Source organism: Camelus dromedarius, chromosome 1 (genome assembly GCF_036321535.1).
Source record: "Camelus dromedarius isolate mCamDro1 chromosome 1, mCamDro1.pat, whole genome shotgun sequence".
Classification (NCBI taxonomy): Eukaryota; Metazoa; Chordata; class Mammalia; order Artiodactyla; family Camelidae; genus Camelus; species Camelus dromedarius.
The window spans coordinates 92,078,838-92,100,501 of NC_087436.1; the positions used below are offsets into that span (position 1 = coordinate 92,078,838).

Consider the following 21,664-nt stretch of genomic DNA (forward strand, 5'->3'; position numbering starts at 1 on the left):
AAAACAAATATGTCTGTATATGTATGACTGAAACATCACACTGTACACCAGAAATTGACACATAACTGACTATACTTCAATTAAAAAAAAAGAAAGAAAAACTACATTTTTATTATTTTTTCCCCAAATTGGGACTGTAATAAAGAAGTGTAAGAAATTTTAAAAATAGATAAACCAAAAGAACTACAAAAACTTTAACATCCTTATAAAAATATTTTAAAATCTTTTTAAGAATTTTAATTTTAATTATATTTCATATTTAAATAATTATACTAAAGCATGTGAATTTTAACCCCACCGCACTTTGCTATTCTGAATGTACTGATAGCTCTGAATGAAGGAAAGTTATTTCTTTCAGCATGTTATTTGCCTGAATCAAGCTAGTAAACATTAAGAGCTTCTGAGTCCCAATATGAAACCAAAATCAAGAGCCCTGAGGTTGCTGAAGCAACAGCATGATCCACTACGAATGGGCTGAATGTCATATAGTCAAATCTAATTTTCAACTCTCTTCCACACTAATAGTGGAATTCTAAGCAGAGAAGTTGTGACAAGAGAAAAAAAGTGAAAATTATGAATCTGGATAATAAAGTGTTGGCAATTTTCAAAGGTATGAAAAAATAGCAGTCAGCATAATACATCTTACATTATAACACATAAAGCACAAAATCACCTTAAGTTACTCATCAGTGTTGTAATTAATTTGAAGTGTGACTTTTAGTATGCAGGGAAATTGACATTCCAATAAAATGATTATCCCGGCCTTGACTTGTAACACTCCCCTTCTCCTGACTATTAGTTATCAATCATATTAAATTATTTAGCTCTCTGAAGAAGGGCATTTGTTCAGTTTCATTTTCATTCCAAGCCTACGTTTATATTCCAGAACTTTCTTCGGAAACAGCCACATGGGTTTCTGGGTAAGATGGTGACAGAAGCCTGGGAGTCTAATGCCTCTGTCCTCCACTGATAAATCTCTTCTCAAGAGAAAAAGGAACGTTAAGAGTTGGCGGGAGGTGGGGGGTGGACTTGATTTAGTGATAAAAACTAGGACAGTGTGACATCCACATGTCAGGTGCTTACAGGAAGTGCTAAAAAAGGGAGGGCACACAGGGCTGAATGTTCTACAGACTCTGCCCCACAGAGGAGTTGCATGCCTTGGGCGGAAGAGGGAAATACCGTCAAACACACGACCAACACTTGCCCGCTCAGAGGTGAGTGGCCGTTGGGGGACCTCCCTGAACCACATGTCTTCTCTGTAAGGACAATACTGTCTCCAAGGGGATGAAAATTGATTCTTAGGAGTGAGAAAGTTAAAAAAAAATTAACTCTTTTTATATATAAATCACAGATATACCTACAGTACTTAAGCAGATCAGGGGCAATAATGAAAAATAAAGATTGCGAAATGCTATCGTACAGCATCAGCTACGCAGAGAAGGGCTCTGACACAAGGAACGCTGAGCAGCGATGGTGGCACGTACACCCGGCTCACAGCGCCAAGTGTGCGCTGCCTCACTGAGAGAGGCGCTGTGTTGTTGCAAACGCTCCATATGCACTCTCCCTCCCTCTTTTCCTTAGACTGAAAAGAAAGCATAGTACATTTTGAAAAAAAGAGGTTTTTTTTAAAGAAAACAGAAAAAATACACAAAACATTAAAAAAAAATGACGACAGTAAAGAAAAGAATTATAGCAAACCCAATGAATTTAAATAAGTTGAATTCTCTTACTAAAACATAAAGTTCATAGATTATGTCAAATAAATCCAATTCCATTTTTGTTTACACAAGAAATACCTAAACCAAAGTTACTGAGCAAAAAAAAATAGGCAAACTAGAACAACATACATAAATAAAACATAGGAAATGTGAAGTGGGCTGTGAAAATAGTAACATAAGAAAAGGAAGATTTCAAGCCAAACAGCATTAATTTATCAAATATTATTATTAGAAAAGTCATGAAAATCTCTCTATGTATTTAAATATAAGAAGCCAAATTAATAAAGACCAAAATACAATAGCTCACCATAAATATCTGATTAAAAATGGGGACTAAAATAAGAATCAGAGTATTTAAATAATTTAATTATAATGATATGATTAAATTATGGTGTGGTATTTATGAATACATATATACATATACATATGCACCTATATATGTTAAAATAAAAATCGCATACTTTCCAAAAACATATACATACTTAACAAAAATTTACATTCTATTAGACTACAAAGAAAATATCAATAAATTTCAAATGGTGACCATATCATAGGTCACATCATCTGACAACAATGCAATAAAATTAGAAATGTATAGTTATATGTAAAGCCAAACAGAAAAAACAGTTTCTTGGAAGTGAATAAATTCTCCAAAAAACAATTAGGTCAAAGAGAAAAATCCTGAAATTAACTACTTTAACCATAATAAAAATCAAAGTGTTACAAATAAAAAAGTATATATAAAATAAACATAGTTTTAAGAGGTAAATTCATATCCATGAGTTATATTCCTTAAAGAAAAAGAAAAATAAATGTACTCATAATTCAATTCAAGAAATTGCACAGTGAACATCAAAAGTATTCTATCAAAGCAAAGGAAAAAAATAATAAAGATTGAAACAGAAATTGATTAATTAAAAGGCAGAAGCATTTAGAACCGGTAATACGCTATGCTTAACTTGAAGTCAATGAAGTTTTTCGAGCAACATTTCCTCCATTTATTAAATAAAAACTCTGCATCATCTTGAAAACATTTAGAACATACATAAAAAAGATGGCAAATCTGGCACTGGAGTTTCTTCTAGGAAATAAATTACATTTAGTAGGAAAAAAGTAGATAAATGCTTGTAGAGAGAAGGTAATACCCTAACAGAGCCATTATATGAGGAACTCTTCTAAGACCCAAGAGGAAAAGCTTGTTTATTGTGCTAGAAATGGTGGGAAGTTAAGAAAGGATGAAGAATTATATCTTCAATTAGAAATAAAGCTATGTTGCACAGTGACCCTTCTGTATTTAATAAAATCCTGACATGGCTAGATACAAGGGATTTATAGTGAAAGGCAAGGTAGTTCTAGATCTAGGATACTACAAGATGAAACAGAAATTGCCCACATGAGCGTAACAGCACAAGGGCAGGAGTAAACTCATGAAAATACTATGGAGGAACTTGCATTGTTACAAGACATACAAAGTTGTACATTTAGAATCAAGTTTAACCAGATAGCCAAGACGGTAGCAAGAGCTCAAGTCCTGATTATACTAAAATGTCCATCCTCTCTGCTCTAAATCTGAATTTTATTAAAATGGTTATGTCCTTGGCCTTAATTATCTCATTTTTGGAAACTTGTCTAAACAGTCTAACAATATAAAAATTACATTCACAAAGATATTTATCTCAGCATTTTCTACATCAGTGAGTCTAAATTCATAACAGTAGGGGAAAAACAGGGAAAAAAATGTGGCACGTTTCAAAAGAAATTATAAAACCCATTTAAAAAACACTAAAATATATTACTGTGAGACTCTAATATCCTGTTTGGGCAATTCACAATGTAAGTGGGAAATACTGGCATGTTTCCTAGTATCTTTTACCACCATAGTCTGGCTCAGGAAGCCCATAAGCAACGCCAAACAGCTTCATGTAACAGAGCACAATCCATGAATTACTCCATGAACTGGCTCCAGAAACTTCTCCAATCTCATTCCCCACAACTCCCTATATACAGTTGTGATAAATCATCTCCAATGATGGCCATCATCGCTTCGTTCTCTCCCTGTAGACACAGGTCACTCCATCCATCAAGAGATGGAGGCTATCCCTTCATCCTGAATCTGGGCTTGCCTTGGGACTTGTTTTGACAGACAGGAAATGGGGGAAAGGCTATTCTGGAACTTCTGAGCCCAGATCTTAAGTCTAGCATCTTCTGATTCTTCCCTCTTGGAAGACAGATGCCATAGGAATAGTCTGACTACCCTGAGATCATTATGTTGTGAAGAAGCCCAAGATAGCTCCCTGGAGAGGCCACATGGAGGAGCACCAAGGTGCCAGATTTTTAAGTGAAGGGTTCTTGTACTTCCCAGCCCAGCCCAGCCCAGCCGGCATCTCAATGCAGCTAAATGAGTGGCCCCAGCCGATGCCACATGGAACCCAGCTGAGTACCATCAACCCATGAAACTGTGAGAAATAATAAAGTGTCCTTTTAAATCAGTAAATATGAGGATGACTCACAAGGAATTTGGTAACTGAAACACAGTTTATACTCTAGTTACACTAAATGACTCAGATGGTGATCCCTGCAAGTCTGCACCTTCTACTTTTTGTCCCTGCTACTGCCTTTGCCCACTTTATAAACCTTCTAGTCAACTTGTAAGATGCAACTAAGCATTTCCTCTTCTGTGAAGCCTTCCCTGAGTATCCCAGGCAGAACCACTCTTGAAGTCCTCTTAGGTCATCATACACTGACTCAGCACACACTGCTTCTACTGAGCTCTCACCCTGTGAAACACTCACTCATTTCCGCGTCTGCTTTCACGTGGACTCTGGGTTTCTTGTGCGCAGAGTTTGTGATGTTATCACTTTTATATTTCCATTGCTTAAAACAATATCTAAGAAGCAATCCTATGAAGCAGATGCCACTGCCCCTCTTTTATACATGTGAAAACCGACATACAGAGTGTTAAATTTAATGTGCTCAAGGTCACCCCACCAGAAAGTTGAGTTAGATGTACAGAGAGATAGATTATGAACGAACAAAATTCTATGAGCTCAAGAAGTCTTTTCAGTAACTCCATCTTTCATTGATCTTTTTCTCCTCTGATGTCCTCTGGCACTTATAATCTGAGAGGGAAAAAAAACTATGCATTTTCCGTATATACTCTTGTCACTGCAAGCTTCTGGCATGCAAACATCACAGCTTATATTGTGACAAAATCCTCCAAAAGGCCCCGCACGGCACAAAACAGATTCTCGCTCATTTATTAATCGATCACTTCAAAAGTATTAGTCAATAATGAGAATAAGTTCAAGAAAATGTATCAAGTCTTTTTCTACAAAATAAAAATATCACTGAGCATTCAATTATATTTTCAACCCCAATATTCTGAGAATTTATTATACTATGAATGACAAATGCATTTGAAATATATGTTTTTGAATGTAGGAAAAAAGCGATGCTGAAAGAATATCTATGGTGAGTAATCTCCCATTAACCTGAATTCTGCATTACCCAAAGTGAAAGAGTAGGCTGAACTTAGCAGTCTTCAGGAAAAAACATAGTTATTTTTATTGTATCCTTTGTCTGAGAAAGGACTGAGCTTTGGTGTCATTGTGCATCAGTGCTCTCAGTCAATGACAGAATGGAATTGATTTATTTCTCATTTTGACTTGTAAAAATCTGAGGATGTGGATCTTACCCTTTTTTCCCCAAGGACAGAGTGGAGCCAGGATTCTTAGCAAGCATCCCCACTGCCAAAAGGGTACTTCCTACACTCAGGTCCTCCAAACCACCTTCTCATACCCTTGACTCCATGTTTAAACTCTCTTGACTCACTCAAGGGAAAACTAAAAGACTGAAGCTCAAAGGAAGGTCATTTCAAGCTCCAGAGCACAGCACACTCCAAAAACATGTGATATTTGAGGACCCCAATGAGAAGAACAAGGAGAAACTCTCCTGCTCTCTGTGGACGCCAATGCCTTTGGGCTTTTCTATCTGGCAGCCTCAGTGACACTCAGATCAAAAGGAAACCGGATGCAATCAGTATGGAGCTAAGCTGTATGTCAGAGAAGGCTCACAATGTTTTCATTCAGTACTAACATTTTATAGTCGGTCTGTTATTTCTTCAAGGAAAACCCCATGAGTCCCTAGAGTTTTTTTGCCTTACATTTCATCACCTAGATTTTTCCCAGAATTCAACTGAATCACAACTCATTAGAAGGACTCAAAGATGTTCACAAGTTAGGCATAGCACTAGGTCTCTCTCTAGATTTCTAGCTAGGAACATGTGTGGTGTGGAATTAGGGGCATGTTGCCACCACTTCTTATTGAAATCCTGCTCATTTTGCAAAGTGCATCTCGAGTGCCTTCTCCCTCTTAGACGCTCTCCTCATTGCCCTGATGGAAATGCGTCTCTCTTCTCCTCCTTCTAAATAAATGTTGTTTTACCATTAAGTCAGCACTTAACACAACTAGCCTAGCATGATACAGTATGTGTCCATACTCCCCCCCAAGTACACACCCGCTTAAATTTTGAACCTAGATGGCAGGGACTGTATTTAAAATCTTTGGACCCTAAATATTGAACAATACTTTGTACACAGACAGTGCTCATTGTTGAATGACTTTTCCCCTTGTTCCTTCTAGTCCTTTCAGAGCAACAACTTTTACTATAGACTGGAGGTTGTAGATCACCACTCCCACCCTGTATGGCCTATGTTCCAGAGAAAGTCAAATATTATAAAACTGCTGAAAAAAATACCCCTTTAGACATTTGTTTCTTTGTTTTCCCAAGCCCCTCAGCTGAACTTTTTGTTTATTCAACTCTTTCAAGGGAAATCATATGGGAATACAGTAATGTGCGTGGATCTGAGGGCTTAGTTTGGCATTCGGAAGACAGCCTGAAATCCCTCCCACCTACCCCCTCATCGGGTGCCCCCTAAGGCAAGGTCGAAGGACCCTCTAAGGCACCACAGAGAACAACTTGCTAACTGCTTATTCTGATTCAGGCTCCTCAGTCTCAGACAAGCCACTTGAGTCTAAGAGAGGTGCCAAAACTCACGGCAAACACTAAGCACTGGCCCCGGGGGCCACTGAACCTTGTTGATTTCCTGCAAGACTGGCCTTGACAACCCTGAGAGGAAGCCCGCAATGAGCCCCTTGCTTCCGTACTTCAGGGCTCATTGCTGGACAGGTGGCTTTCTTCATTTTATTCATTCTATTCATTCTTTGAATCTAATCCAGAGAATAAACACCATCAGGACCAAACATATGGTCAGGCCTTTAGCTTAATTTTTGTTTTTGGAGAGAGAGGCATCTTGGGCTGAGCTCAACCAAACTAGGAGTCCAAGGAGTGATTGAAAACAACACAAACCCACAACACAATGTCCATAATCCTACCTGAGCATAAGGAAGCTGGCCACTTGGCACAAGAGTTATTTACTTTGTCAAATCCCCACGTGAGATGTTTGCTCGGTTGTAATCATATATAATATCAAGGTAACAAACTAGATGTTTATAGATAAACAGGTCCTGAGGGCTGGAAACTCTCAGAGAAAATACATGCACTTTCCTTTCATTTTTCCCAGGGAAAATATAAACGAATAGCATAAACGTTTGATTCAGGATTAGGCCTCCCAGGTAGTAAAATCTTAATTACATTTGTTTTAAGTTTTTGAATAGTCGATTTAAAACAGTTCTTCCTAATTTTTTTCTTTCCTCAAAAGGAAATCTGGATTCGAAATTTTGTTTCTAATCCATATGTTTAAGACATTTAACTTTAATCAAACACTAAAAAAAAAAAAAGGTGTATCACAAATAATTTCTTCTATTTTTATTTATTCTCTTAAATATTTAATATATTTTCTTATATTGTGAGAGCCCTCTGGTGGTTGAGATGGTACTAAATCCCTACGTGCATAAGAACAGAAGTTCTTGCCAACCAGTCTTCTTTACTGAGACACTGATTTCAAGTTCTGTCAGAAATGGATGCTTACTAAAATTTCTATTAATTTTTACCTGCCCATAAAATGGTACATTAACTTATTTTTATGTATTTTCTAGAATTAAAAAAAAAAATCTTAAATGCTTACATTAGGACTTTAAATCCAAATAAGAAAATGCTGATAATGTACAAATACATTTTCTTTTCAGTCAGCTTGAGAATAATTAGCAATCCACATCTAAATTGAGATGTAGGTAAATCGGCCCCTGGAGATCTCTATTAGGTGACATGTTCTATATCTTCTTTTAACTTGCAGCCAGGTTGCAAATAGACACAAGTATTTTGTACTTTTATAGTGTCCAAAGGGCCAAATTTAAGACTCAGGTTTTGACATATGCAAATAATTAAACCATGGACCTACCAGACACCTTATCAGTATCCTGCCACACAGAAAATTACAGCAGGAAAAACAAAGTGGCAAACTCTTGGGCAAATGTGACAATGGATTTAAATTTGTAAAATGAAAGCTGTAACTGAGCAGGACCCTATGAGGACTTTCTGGGACAGACTCTCACCATGCCTCTGCCTGCCTCTGGTTTATAGAAAAAATGTCCTCAGTTAGGCCTTTCCTGAGTTCCAAAGGGCAAATTTAATCAGTCAGAGAAGTGAGAATATGAAGAAACAAACCATCAAGCTAGACAAAATAATAATAGTTTAGCCTAATACAAAATCAAGGACCTTTAGATCCTCCTCAGTCTATAGATAATATCCTGAGCCATGTCCTTAAGCTATTTTGCAGATACTGAAACCCCTACTAGGTGGAAGAAGCTAACTGCCTGTTGACCACAAGCATGTAGACCCCAGAGCAGTTGGAACCAGAAGATTGATGATGTTGACTCCCAAAATACCAGAGTTCCCTCACCACCAACCAATCAGAAGGATGTCTACAAGCTGATCAGGCACCCTGAGACCTCCCTGAAAGCCACTGGAGAGGTCTTTGAAGAATTAGCTGCCTGTACTCCTTGCTTGGCCTTGCAATAAACACTGCACCTCCCTTCACCACAACCTGGTGTCAATAGATTGGCTTTACTGCACACAGGTAAGTGGACCCAAGTTTGGCTCAGTAACGAATCCAGGGTATATATTAAGGAAAGACTGTATGGGTGAAGCTATCCCTTGGGCCTGTAATTTAGGAATACTTAGTGCCAGCATATCTCAAGAGTTCCTTCTCTTTAATTGACTCTAAATGTGGGCATGAAAGTTGAATTGTGCATAAACAGGTTTCAAGGCACTTACTACTATATGACTTTTCATGTCATTGAATTAACTTCAGCACGCAAAATATGAGATGAAGAAATTGTAATCATGGTCCTTCTACATTTCTTCTGTGAGAATAAGTGACAGACAAACACATCTGTTACGTGAAAGGCAAAGATTTAGTCCACAGACCAAGAACATCACAAGATACTAGTGGTGATACTACAGGATTACCAAAGTGACAGGATGGGGGTGTGTGACTCTGGAAATTTGAAGGGTGTTTAGAACTTTGATTTAGTCCCACACAGCTGTGCTTGAGTGCCAACTGTTCTACAAACATTTTGTGGGCACATGAAGTGCTAGAAGCATAACCAAATTTATTAAATCGAAAGTATGCAATCCTCCAACATGAAAATGTCAGTGAATACACGTGACTCAGGCAAAAAGCCAGGATTAGATGATGCTGAAGTTCTGCACTTTGATAGATTGCTGGGGTAACTGCCATCAATTTGTTCATGCCTCATTCTATGTGCACACTTTACAACATGGTGTGGGTGGTCCTGCCATCAATGGTTTCTCTCCATTTTGAACCTGGATCTGACCACATCACCTGCTCTGGTCAACAGGACAAAATCAAACAGGAAATGTGCTTGACCATTGGGGCTTGGCTTCTTCATTGCTAGAAATCCCACTGCCACCATTTAGCATGCCTCAGCTAGTCTGCTAGAGAAGAGGAAATCTGAGAAGCCAATTTCCAGATATGTGACTGAGGTGACCCTAGACCATACATCTCTAACCAAGCCACTAGCAGACCACAATTCAGCCAAGCCCAGCCAGCACTGCAGTCTACAAAATAATTGTTTAAAGCCACTCACTTTTGGGGTGGTTTGTTGCATAGCAAAAGGTAACTGATACAGCTACTTTCATCAAGAGCCCAAACTCTGACTGTGTTTTGTTCCAGTCCATGGCCATATTTCTCTGGAGATGGAAGTTTGAGACATTTGGTAACTTTTTTGCTTCCTGATCTAAGGAATGATACTAGCACCAAAATGAATTGCTTACAGAAAGAGAGGGACAGTCATCAAAAATCATGGGCTACATTTCACCAAAAACTTTTATTGCTTGTGTTCTTGATTATTGCCTAGCAACCACACACCCATGTAAAAGAGGTCTTGGGACCTAGTAAAATGCATAAGAAAAACACAAGAGTGTTAGGAGTTTGAGAAATAAGTCACATGAAAGTTACATGAGACTTTAAACTAGCTTCAGACTCAGTATGATCAATTGTATGATACAGATGTTTAAAGAAAATCTAGGCTTCATTATTAGAGGAATAGAGGTCTTATTCAAGGAGGTAATTACCTAGAAGATTGATTCTAGTTTTGGATGCTGCACTTAAAGACCAGAATCTATCCTAAGGAGAATAATTATGATGTGGAAGCTCCTAAAAACATGAGATGAGAGTAAGTGTTAGAGGAACCGTGGAGAAAATGTGCCAACATTTTTGTACAAGAAGTTTCACTTACGAGGATGAGAGAACAGTTTTAACTTGTATTAACAGTTTTAACTTTAGGTAGAAGAACTAAAGCTAAAGGGTGAAGGAAGTTAGAGGCAGGTTTGTTCTCAACATGAGAAAGAACTTTCTAATATTTACAGGAGTACTACAATAAAATAGGTTGGCTTGAACAGTAATGAAGTTGTTGTCACTGAGTGTGTTCAAAGATTGTTCATCTTTGCCCAGAGATATGGTAGAAAGAACTCTTACACTAAGAGAGAGGAATATTAGACAAGATGACATCTAAGCTTCCTTCCACATCCAAGATTCTGTGCTCTTGTATGAAACTTCTGTGTGCATCTGTCTACCACATTTGTCTTTACAAAAACTAATAATTAAGCAGATCTTCTGCATCTTAATAGTTGTCTTACTACTGTCCTAACTTGGTCTTGATATGAAAGGATATGAGAGAGGGGAGTTGCTAATACAATGATGTAAGAAATTTACCTCCTTCACTCTACTTCTACCTTGAGCACACATGTTAAATTTATCAGCTTTGTTCTAGAAATTAAGACCAAATCAGATATCATCTATTCGCATTTTAATATAATGAAATTCATTCCAAGTTGAATAAAGTTAAAATTAGATTTACCATTAAAAAGAGAGAGGGAGGAAAAATCAAAGTTTCATATTGTAAGGGAAAAATAATCACAGTATAGTGTCTTATACATAAGTCTCACTTCATTTCAAGGGGAAATAAGTATATTGTTAATAAATTTTAAATCTCATAAGTTATAAACTTATTAATATGTTCAAATAGCATTGTTAATTAAAATATTAGGAATTGATATGGTATTAAAATTTTAAATAACACTATTTAAATACTTATGTTTAAATTCATGGTAAAGCATCATGAGTGTTGATGGAATAGCTCTAATAGCCCATGTATCAGCTCACATGAAACTGGTATGTGAAACATGACCTTGATACTTGCTTCATATTAAAAGTACTGCCACTATGCAGAGTTCAAATACTGTGTAGCATCCGCCCCCCCAGAGCAGGGAACTTAGACATTAATGTGTGAAGGTGGACTCAGAATAATACTCTGCACCTTTTCTCCTCTCAGGACCTAGTGATCCAACCCTATCTTAATACTGTTTATTCTCTCTATTTCTTTTCACCTATAGACCCTAAATGTAAGCATTCTCTAAAGCTCTTGCTTTAAATATATTAGCAAGAATTACTTATTGTGCACCATGTTCCAGGCCTTGTGAGTTTTTATGCTTTATCCCATTTAATTCTTAAAACATCCCGTCATAGGTATTTTATTATCTTCATCTTAGAGAGATTGAGTAACTTGACTGACATCCATGCCAGTAAGACAAGGAGCTTACTCTTCCATCCAGATGTCTGCTTCCACATAGCTCTGCTACTTTCAGGAGGAGCTCCCAAAATGTGGAAATTGAGGTTCCATAGGATATGCTGTAAATCTCGCCAAGTGACTAGATACGAGAAACAAACAGAAAGATGATGGAGTCAAAGAAAACTGAGATTTAGAGTCTGAGTGATGGGGAATTGTGGGATCATCAATCAAAGCTGGAGAACTGGAATAAGAAACTAAAAATGAAGAATTTTTCTGCTATAATTTTTAATGTTGAAGTAGAATATCTGTAAAAAATTAACATTAACAAAATTATAGCTGTAAATAGACCTGAAGACTGGAAAAAGTGAAAGATAATAATGGATGTGAAAAAGAGGGAACAGGAGACAGCAATGAAACTTCTGTTTGGGAGAAATTAGAAAACATTTTTTAAAGCCGTTGGTTATGTGGACCACAATAGAAAACAAACAAGATACTATTAGGAGTGTTAGATAATGGGCCTAGATGACGTCGATAATACAACTTTGTTGTAGACTTCTTTGCTATTATTCTGACATTTTCTCCAGCCCTTGGTGTGCTGGAAAAAGAGAGAAAAAAAAAACAAAAAACAAAAACAGTGGGAGTTGTACAGGACTGAGAACTGATAAATGTGGAAAGTCAGCAGAGCTTGTCCAGCAAGTGATAACAAACTGGATATTATTATATTCCTGAACACAGTGAGGTAGGGAAACAAGTGAAACCAAAATTGTGACTATAAGTAGAGAGAAATGGAAAGGGGGAATGGATAAACAATGCCAGTGATGACGGAGAGAGTTCAACAGAGGGACAGAGGGGAAGGACTGAAGGACAGAAAGTGGAGGTCAGAGCAGGACATTGCTAAGTGAAAGATCCTGAAAGTGGAGTGTTTTAAAGTGAGGAAGCAATTCCAGATGTGAATGCACTGCTAACGAGTGGAGTTGAAAGCTATTGGAGACAAGGGTTAAGGACCTTTATGGCTCAGTTTTTAAAAGTTCAAACTCTAGAGCCAGACATTCTTACGTTTGAATCCTGGCTGTGCCACCTGTGATCTGAAGGTATTTAAAGGGTTTCCTAACTTCTCTAAGTTTCTTAACTTTTCTAACAAACTTTGGGGTGAGAGAGATAAGAGTGGTACTATTTACATTTTTATTTTAAAATTTTACATTTTAAAGTGTGTCAAACGCTTAGCAGAGTTTATCATCCAAGTTAGATTTTACTATCATTGTCATTATTGTTGTTGTTAAAAACTATCCTCAGTTATTCAGGGAAAAAAGGACAAGGAAGCAATCACATGACAAAGTATTTCTTAATTTAAATTCCAAGAACCTGCCTTAAAGTGTAAATTTCAACCACCCCCAACCAACTCCATACTGTCTGAAGTAGAGTGAACAGGTCAGGAGCAAACATTTCATGACTTTGAACAAGGAAACTTGAAGGTTGAACATTTATTGTGTCTATTACCAAGTAAGATCCAAGAGAAAAAGGTAGGTTTGAATGCTCAGGGGATCCTTCTCTCACCCACACCTCTGATGAAATTGTTAACGATCAAGGAAATGACCAAAAAGATGACTTCCAAAGAAAAAGGAAGAGAAGATAAAGATCTAAAATTCATCTATTCCACAATTAAATGCCAAAAAATCCAAATAAGACATGACAGTAATTACTTGTAATGAAGTGGGTTATTTACCAGATAAAATACTCAAAGACAACTAAGAAGTGGGGTTCATTTTAGTAGGCCATCTCCAAAGTTCTCCTTTTAAAGAAAAGTTAATTGCCTAGGGATAAATTCTCAGAAAGCCCTGATACTGTAAAGAAGATTGTCTATACATGTACAGTGGGAAGGTCTACAGCTTTCAGCAGATTTGCAAAGAAGCATAAGACTCCAACATTTAAAAACCACTTCTCACAAGTATATGGTAACCATTTTCAGGAGGTTTAAAACAGAATAGTTTCAAGACCTAACAAAGATTTACGCTGATGGTTTATGACAATAGTTGTTATTTCATATAACACACTCTCATAAAGAAACACCAAATTTACCTGCTAGACTTCCCACCGTCTCTGCAACCCTCATTAACAGAGTGAATACTAGGGAGCTGTCTGATTCAAGGAAATAGTTAGTGTAAAACACACACAGCTTAAAGGAGCTTATTCTAGTCAACTTCTCATAAACAGTCTTGTTTAGTGTGGCAGACACTAACTTCTTACCCAATATCCATGATCACTCTTTGCTTCTAAGAAAGATTTGCTTGTTTTTCTTTTCAACACATCATTGTGTTCCTCTGGAAGATCACAATTCCCAGCCTACTTTGCAAAAAAGGTGAACAATAAAATACAAAGTTGGGTGAGATTTCTAGGAGAACTGTTTAAAAGGCACCCCTTTAGCTAGGATTTGAACTTCTCTTTTTTCCTTTTCTTTCTCAGTCCTACCCTGCCGGGAATGCAGGCATGGTGTCAAGACTTTCAACAACCGTCTTGAATCATTAGGAGATCTTAAAGATAAAAGACGTGTGCTAAGAACTATAAAATGGAAAGTGGCCCTAGGTGACATCATGGAACTTTATACCCTCCCAGGAGCAGCTTCCTATACATTTTCTATGTGAGAAAAAAACAATTTTTAAGGCTTCAGGGATTTCTGTTGTTTGTTTAGGGACATTTTTGTAGAAAGGAATCATTTTTATTCAGAAAAAAATGTAATTCATAAATACCATGGGCATTCAGCCCCCAAATTTCACTTTACTTTGTTAAATTACCTAAAAGTGGACTAACTGATGGTTCATTTTGATAAATTGTGATGATTTTAATGGATTGTTTGCATGATATTGAACATTAGGCAATGAAGAACTATGATCTTTGAGAGGCAGGAAGTAAATGAAGTGAGTTCTACAGTTTCCCAGGTTACTATCATGATAGCTTTTCCAAACTATATACAGGAAAGGGGAATTTAAGCAGAGCCTGGTAGGTTCCCTGAGTTGAGGCAATAGACCTGAGAGCCCAGAAAGCTAAGGTGGCTAGAGTTCATAGGACAGAGGTCCAGGGGGTAAAGAGCTTCACAGAGAACTCTGGAGCTGGGCAGTGGGACCAGCTTGTATTCAGTAGAGTAACAATCAGTAGACACATGTGAGGAAACTACTCAAGGCCAGGAAAAGAACCACCTGAAAAGATTAAAAGGGACAGTGTCTGGGGATGGGCCTGGGAATAGTGCCTGTTCCCACCAGCCAGACTGGAAAACCTTAAAATTCATGGGGCATTGGGTAAAGTTATCAAAAGGTCATGTCCCCATAATTGGGAATAATTAGCTTTGGAACACTATTCCAGCCCTACCTAGAAAATCTTAATAACAAACCCCAAATAGCAAACTATTCCAAGTAACTTAACTACATCCCAGTGAAAAGCTAAAGAATATTTATAGGAATACAAAAATATCCCAACAAGGAATATTTTTATCCAACCAGGTATTTGGAATCCAATCAAAAATTACCAGGCAGGCAGAGAAGCAGAAACAGGATTCATAATGCATAGAAAAACCAATCAACTGAAAACAACCCAGAACTGACTCAGATAATGGAACTGTCAGACAAGGAGATTAAAAGTTATTATATCATCAAAAAGCTAGAAGAAATATTGAATATGTTTACGTAGAGACACAGAAAATACGTTTTTTTTTAAAAGAAATTAAATGTCTAAAGACAAAAATTACAATGTCTGAGATAAAAAATAGACTGGATGGGATTAACAGAAGATTGGACCTTATATAAGAAAAGATTAGGGATTCAGGAGACATAGCAATAGAGACTATCCAAAAAGAAATGAAGTGAGCGATGCAGCTACTTCAAGCAGGCTGAAATGCATGTAATTAAAGCCTCTGAAAAGAAGAGAAAAAAGGGAAAATACAAATAATGCTTTTTAAAAGGCTGAAAGTTTTTCAAATTTGATAAAAACTATTATCCAAGAATCTCAATGAACCCCAAACAAAAGAAACATGAAGAAAAGTACACCAAGACATATCATAATTGAGTTTCTCAAATCTGGTGATAAAAAGAAAATCTTAAAAGCAGCTGAGAGATTAGGGGTGGCAGAGAAGACATGTTATATACAGAGAAACAAAGATAAAGATGATGATACTTTTTTTATTACAAGTAATGCTAGTGAGAAAATAAAGGGGCAACATCTCTGAAGTTCTGAAAGAAAAAAAAAAATCTTTTAACTTAGCATTCTATACCCAGCAAAAATATCTCTTAAAAATAAACATGAAACAGAAACTTTTCAGATAGTAAATGGTGAAAGAATTCATCCACAGCAGACCCACACTACAAAAGTCCTTCACATAAAAGAAAAATGTCAAAATGGATATAATGCTCTACATCAAGGATTAAAGAGAACCAGAAATTAAAATTGCAGCGGACAGAGTACTTCCAGACTCACTTGATGAGGTCATCACTATCCTGATACCAAAACCAAAGGCATTAGAAGAATAGAAAACTATATTGACAAAAACATCAATGTTTGCCAGGAGACTGAGGCTGGAGGAAGGGACTGACTGCTGAAAGGCACGAGGAATATTTGGGGGCTTATGAAAATGCTCTATGTCTTGAATGTACTGGCAGATTCATGTGTGTACATGCCTGTCAAAACTCATCAAATTACAGAATGTAAATGTGTACATTTCATTATATGTAATTTATACCTCAATAAAGCTGAATAAAACAGAATGAAATAAATGAAAACAGCATATCTGGCAGATCCTATGGTTTGTCTCACTCAGTAATCAATCCAATCTCTTTCTAGAATGTCTTCCTGTGCTATAGAATGTATAGCAATGTATAGAGGCTAGAAACTGAAAAAGCACATTTCCCATTTTCCCTCACTGCTTTCACACATGACTTATTTAGTAACCACAAGCAGATACATTTACTCAAAGACTTTAGCTAGGAATAGAATTTTGTAGAAAGAAAGGCAGAAAACAAATCATCAATTTTGCTGGTGTGGACCACAGCAAAGACAGCAAGTTACTGGAGCTGACCATATCCAGACTGCGGCAGAGGCTTCCTGGATGGTCCATTTCTGCAGAGAAGTTTTGCGAGTAGCCCCTAGAAACATGCCCAGAGTCTATATTTCTAGTGTGTAAACTAGCTATGCTCAATAATAATTCCTTCATTCTTAAATTGAATAAAACACTACTTTAAATAGATATAGAATTACCAAGCGGTCTCAACTCAAAGCAGCTAGTTTAAGAGACCCCATTACATCAACAGCCTTTCCATTCCTCTCTCTGTTCCCAGAGTCCCCACTTAGATTCATTCTAAATGTTTTACAGTTCAGGTCCAGTGTGGATTTTGTGGGTTCCAACCGTAGTTTTATGACTGGTCCAGAATCAAGACACTATTTCTAACTCATTTCCTACTGGAATTTCTAAGATAATTTATGTCCAAACTGTTGGAACACAATCTTTCTGTGTAAAGAAGGTTTTCTGATGCCAAAAGAGCAGGACACTTGCCCCAAGCAAGTTCCAAGCTGAACTTGCTCCTACGCCCTCCCCGGCTCCCCCACTGAGCATCCCAGGGCAGTGTATATTTGTTTTCTAAAGTAATTTCTTTCCCTTGACTATTTCATCGCTTCCATCTTCAGTTCTGAGTTTGACCGGGGAAGAGAATCATCAGGCAAAAAGAGCTCAGTATCCTTGTCAATCCTTTCATCCTTGCCCATGGAGCCCTGTTACTTTCTGTTCAATAACTAAATTCCCTTCTCACCACCCACCCTGGGTCTGATAGCAGTGATGGCAGTGAAACAAGGGAGCTGCGAAATGTTCTCAGCCTCTCCCCATCCCATCTCACTGTCTCCCACACTCTGCCTCCATATGCCTCTGTGTATGTCTCTGTCTACTTTGTTCTCTGGCCCGTTCTGTTTCTCTCTCTCCATCCTTAAAGACAGCTGTATTTGTGCAGATGATTCACACATCTTGATTTTTTTCACTCATTTAAATTTAAACTCAATCAAATGGTTTCAAGTGACTGTTTAAAACAGTACAGATGTTAAGGAAACTACCAGCATCAGCTTCTTTCTCTACCTCCCTAAAAGTTATGCTTCACCACGTGCCAAAACCCAGCAGAGGGCATCCTTCCATTTCAGATGCATGAATCCTGCAGGGAAAAAGCTCTTCAATCCCAGCAATGTATTTGTTCTCGAGTGCTTGCCTCTATTTTGAATTTAGAAGAAAAATCTCCTTCTCTAAGAATAAGAAAGAAAAAACCTCTGTCTCTGGACTCTCCAGATTTGGGGCATTAGCTTCAAATTTCAGATGCAACAAGGTAGCACCTGTGTGATTCTTCTGCCTCTAGGCTGCTATGTGTGTAAATAAAGTACTCACAGAGAAAAAGCAACTGTGAAAGAACTCTAGCTCCTTTGTCTGTTGCATGCTCCCTCTACCCCCGAAACTGGAAGACAAATAGCAGGAAAGGCACTGCAGCCTGTTAGACTGAGAATTAGGAAGATGAGCGTGGTCAAAGGTGATGTAGACAGAGGGGTCAAACTTACCCTTGTACAAGTAAGCAGTCGCCTACTAAGTTTAATTGTGCAGTTTCACAGAACCCAAAATTCCACACTGAGAAATACCTTACATGGTCAGAAGAATTTTTCCCGAGTTAAAATGCAAATACCCACAACCCTTATTGGTGATTTTCTCCCTGGTGTGGATGAGTTTATCAGATTGTTTCCTTATGGAAGAAGGTCTTAGGGAGAGAAGGAAGGATTATGGAGACAATACAGCAACATTCTTACATCCATTCAATGTATGTTTCTAACAACTTTGTGCCAAACCCTGTTCTAGGTGCTAAGAACAGATCAGCAAACAAACTAGCAAAGATGGCTTTCCTTGAGGTGGTGTGCCAAAGCACAAGGATTTGGGAAGTCGGACAAACCTGGCCTTGGACAAAGGAATTCATGCTCTCTTTTTCAAATCAGGGACAGTAATTGTTACTATTTATTAAAAGCATACTTTGTTCCAGGCAAGGGAACTGATCACTTCTCTATATTATATATATATCATAAAATCCTCACAATTAGCCTGAAGAAAGTTCTATTATCGTTCTCATTTTACAAATGAGGAAACCAGACGCAGAGCGATTTATAAATTGCCCAGAATCAGCGAGAAGTATCAGAGCAGGAATTTAAAAAACGCTGCCTAACTCCAAGGCTGTCTTGCCTCTTAAACAATGTGCCAGCATTGACTTCTAGGGCTAGCCTGCAGATTAGATGAGATGACACGTGTAAACTGAGAGTGCAGTATAGTATTTTTTTAATTTGTTTATTTCTTTGTCATTACTATCACTGCCATTGTTGTGGCTTTCTGGGAAGCCTGGGTATGTGTTGAAATATCAGAGGCTCAATACTTCAATCAAAATTTTTCTAGTTCAGAATTCGTTTGTGTCCAGCTCTGGTTACAAGAAGAACTGCATAACGTCAGAGCTATTAAATCATGGCTTCTCTGCATGAGTCTTTCCATAAGACGACAGGCTGCCTCTAACAGCCATGGCCCTAGACAGGATGTCAGAACGCAAGCTCCCTTTAACAAACATGAGCATTTCCTGCTCTGGATTTTTCTAACCTCCCCTGAAAGCTGAAGACCAGATGCAAAACACAACCAAGACCCAAGTGTCCATCTGAGGCTGACAGCTGCTTTTTGTTCTCTGATAGGCGATCTCATAGTCAGTCCCGCCCCTGAACCACGGGCTCTTTGTTCGCACTCTTTCCAAAGTGCACGTTCCAGAGCCCCTTCTTGGGCTTCTTACTGATTAAACACGTGGATAGGTCAGTGGGGGTTAATAATGCTAACACAGTGTTTTTTGAAGAGAAATGAAGCAGTCGTGCTTTGTTGCTGCTCTGGGAGCTCTCTGCTCACTGTGAGCCTGAATTTGTGCCTCACATTTCCAAATTCCCCGAATCAAGACTAATTTTAAACAGTAAGCAGATAAAATTCTGGCTCCAGGCCCCACTTTTATTGATTTCACATCAGGACTGTCATCTTAGTTTCATTAAGTAAGAAAGTGAGTGTTCAATAATAGGGTATTAGAGAATTCACAAAGACGTATCTCATACACTCCGTTTTTCTCGCCTGCTCTAAAAAAAAAAATAGTTTTTATCCCACATGTCCAGCTTCACAATGCAAAACTCAAGTCGACTAAACATTTTAAAAATGTATTCCTGTTCAGAAAGACAATTTCACGCTGATTTTATCTCACCATGCTTCTGCAGAGCTGAATACTGTAGCGACTTGGGGTAGAAATAAACATTTTAAACCCTTAGGCTTGAACTCCAAAAAATAGCAAGTGTGCCAGTAGTTATGATGCAAGTTGCCCGTCATAGGCTTGTAGATTCCTATCAACACTGGTTGGGTTCAATTGAAAAGATTTTCCTTAGCGGAATACTCACCCCAAGATAATGGCCATCGATGAACACAACAGGGAGGGAGGGAGCTTCGGAAACCCGTCGGCACCGTTCGTCTAACTCTTTTCCATAGTCACCGTTCAGAGCTATGTTTTTCTCTTCAAATTTTACTCGATGGTTTTGGAAGATCTTTCTAACCAGCTCACATCTTTCGAAGGTTGTCCGGACCACACGAAGGCAAGTGGTATAAATCACTACGCGGTCAAATTCTAGTTCAGTTGATGGTTGCTGAAGGAAAACATTGTAGTGTAAATATTTTGGCGTTTGCTCTCTTATGTCTTATCATTTTAAGACAATTAATGTTTCAGCAAATGTCCAACACATTAAAGGCATGCAATAAAAGTTGAATAAGCACCATATTTGTCAATTCTAAGACACATCTTTATAATTTGGAACATCTGCAATTGAGATGAGGATGACAAACAACATAATTTAAATGACATCATTTAACTGACAGTATTTTTTCTGTTCTCAGTGGCATATCAGATAATGGCATATCTTAAAATTGATGATGCCATGTGGTGGAAAATAGAATGGTTGAATTCGTTTTCTCATGTTTTGTAGACATCACTCAATTACAATATCTGCCTCTAATACCCAAAGTAAAACATGTGACAGAACAGTCAAGGTTAGCATTTAACCATCTGAAAATTCTTCTCCTTATCAATTTACCGATTTTATAGTTTTTGAGCTACAATTTCCTGGGAATAACAAGACCTATATCATAGGATTGTTCTGAGGTTTAAGTAGCACAATGTGTGTGCATGAGCTCTGTTGAGTGACAGGGCTCCAACGTGCAGTGAGAAGGCTCTGCCACGACGAATAGAAGACTGAGTGGCTCAGAGGAAGCACGCAGAAACCAGCACCAAGCTGGGCAGTGAGAGGGTCAAAGCCAGGCGTGAAAGGGAAACAAGAAACAGAGGCAAGCGACTCTCAAAACCAGGCTGAAGATGCCTAAGGAGAAAATCTTATTTTTTTTTCTACATTTGTTTCCTGCTACATCAGAAATCAGTGACTGCCTTCCTGGGAAGCCGTGCCCAGCACTGCTAGGGCCACATAAGATGGGTCCTGCCATCATCCTTCTCCTCCTTACCCCATTCTTACTTGAAGGAGACTGAGCAGAACACACACAACTCTATACCATGAGATCAAGGGATATGTGAGTCTCCACAGGGCTACAGTTGTTGAAACACAACCACACAACTTGGAAACCCCTGTGAGGTCAAAACTTTGATTGAAAACCACTCCAGACAGCTAAATACTAGAACCTGAAGGTAGGATACTAAGCTCCACCACATTGCATTCAAAGAAATGGGATCACTCTTCTGATGCAAACATACAGATGGTCCTAGAAAGGTATGAAGTGATGAAAACAGTGATGCAATGGTCTCCACTTCACCAAGAGAGAGGATTTT

General features: G+C 38.0%; 1 non-coding gene across 1 annotated transcript in view; it reads right to left on the minus strand.

The window, feature by feature from the left end:
- Window positions 1-21,664, minus strand: part of LOC105089317 (uncharacterized) — a 290,748-nt gene that overhangs the window by 34,037 nt on the left and 235,047 nt on the right. The window contains exon 4 of the transcript XR_004131307.2: window positions 20,235-20,477. This is a non-coding gene — a transcript (uncharacterized LOC105089317). The remainder of the gene's footprint in view (window positions 1-20,234; window positions 20,478-21,664) is intronic.